This window comes from Pteropus vampyrus, unplaced genomic scaffold (assembly GCF_000151845.1).
Source record: "Pteropus vampyrus isolate Shadow unplaced genomic scaffold, Pvam_2.0 Scaffold14555, whole genome shotgun sequence".
Taxonomy (NCBI): Eukaryota; Metazoa; Chordata; class Mammalia; order Chiroptera; family Pteropodidae; genus Pteropus; species Pteropus vampyrus.
The window spans coordinates 1-2,152 of NW_011903336.1; the positions used below are offsets into that span (position 1 = coordinate 1).

The 2,152-nt window shown below is 34.2% G+C and overlaps 1 pseudogene; it reads left to right on the top strand.

Annotated features, from left to right (window-relative positions):
- Positions 1-1,106: 1,106 nt before the first annotated feature.
- Positions 1,107-1,830, top strand: LOC105310874 (annotated as a pseudogene).
- Positions 1,831-2,152: the final 322 nt, after the last annotated feature.

Below are 2,152 nucleotides of genomic sequence, written 5' to 3' on the forward strand. Positions count from 1 at the left end.
TTTCTCCCCTATAATTTTGTTTTCTTAATTTAATGTAATGAGCAGACCTAGGAAAAAATACTTTTAAATTAAATGAGAATCATGACTTAAAAAAAATCCACACATATGCTAAAATGTAGATTGTTAGCCATTAACAAATCTCCAGTCTATTTATATGTCTCTATTTATATATTTATAATCATTTTTATTCACAGAGAACAAGTTCTTGACTTTGTACTCTGTTACTTTAGAACTTTTTTCTTAATTCAATATCTCTATTCTCTCTGATTTTAAGGTCAGAGGGAGGGGAGTGAGAAAAGCTTCTCCTTGATATAACTTTCTCTCCATCAAGTTTTAAAAATATCCCAATATCATCCATAATAGATGCAGTCTTCAGAATCACACATACTAAAGTGTTGCTTCACACTCTTCCCCATTACTTCCTCCAAGATAAGTCCATGAATAGGTCCATAGAATGGGAGTTAAAACCTAAATTAGTTTCAAAGAGTCAAATGTAAAAACCTTAGGTCTGCAGTCTTTACAAGTAATTAATTCATGTACTCATTCATTCCTTCATTAATTAAAATATTTTGATAATTATGCATTTCTTTATATGATGGTGGAGGATAATATAAAGATAAAGAAAATATATTCTCCTATCCTAGTGTAGCTTATACTCTTGAACTAGAGAAAGATGTGAATGAGTAATCAGAATATAATTAGACAATGAAATACATAGTAGAAGAATGATAAAATGCTAAAGGCCCCTAACACCATATACCAAAGTTAACTCAAAATGAATTTAAATGTAAAACTTAAAACTATAAAACTCTTAGAAGAAAACATGTAGCAAGAGCTTTATGACATTAGATTTAGCAATGATGTCTTGGATAGGACACCAAAGGCAAGAAGAAAGAAATAGATCTGACTTCATGAACATTAAAAAAATTAAGCTTCAGGTGAGTGACCATCTTTCTTCTGTCCCTGACAGACTCTCCTATCCAGGTCACAACCACTGAGCAGACTCTTGCTGACCATGTTGTCCTGGGTGATACTTTCTGTCACCACCACAGAGGACCCCTCGCTAAAGAATGTATTACACTAAGTTGCCTCTTTTTATTGGTTAGAAATGTAAATACTTTTAGTCCAGGGGTATTGTAGGCAGCAAGGATCTTTTACTCTAGGCAGCCAAATCTTTCCCCTGTACCACCTCTTCCTGAATATGGAGGAAAAGTTTGTCATAGGCTGATCCTTGAGGAATTCTTCAAGTTTCTTAATCCTAAAATGTACGTAACAGGACACTTTGTGCTCAGAATTGGGCTTATTTTATATTTTCTATCCAAAGAAATATTTGTGATTACTCCAGAGATCATCTTTGCCATATCAACAATAGGACTGATTGTCTATATAATTAAAATATATGGTGCCTATAGTGGGGAATTTGCTGATAAACTCAATGAGCAAAAAAATTGGCTAATTAGAAGAGGCTAAACAGGCTTCCATCAAATACATCCAGGGTGCAGATGATCTGGTGAAGTCACAGCAGTCACTGATTCAAAAGAGCCATTACCTTGTGGCATATATCACCTTTTTGTTGTCCAGAGAAATAACATTGCTCTGGCCTTGGAGTTTACTTACTGGAAATGGCTACATAGAGTATACGAGGAGGTAAAGAATCACCTGGACCATCATATCTCTGTGCAGAACAAGGCACAAGAGCACCTGATAAACTGGGTTGAGGAACACATGGTGCAGAGCATCTTTACACATCAAGAAAAGGAGACAATTGCCAAGTGTACTGCAGATCTAAAGCTGCTTGCAAAGAAGACTCAACCACAGCTAGTTCTGTAAATGTATCTATGACAATTGAGACAGCTAGAAACAGTTGATTGACTAAATGGAAACTAGTCTATGTGACAAAATCTTTCTGTGTTACTGTCTACTGAAATTATAGCTTAATCCACCTAAAAATGAAAAAGTTGAGTTTCATATAGTGAGGAAATTAAAACAACCTACTGGTCAGTAGAAAAAAAATATGTGCATTAAAAGACAATATCAACAGAATTAAAAAGGCAACCCATGGAATGAGAGAAAATATTTGCATATCATATATCTGGTAAGGGATTATATTCAGAATATATAAAGAATGCTGAAAATTCAACAACAAAAAGAG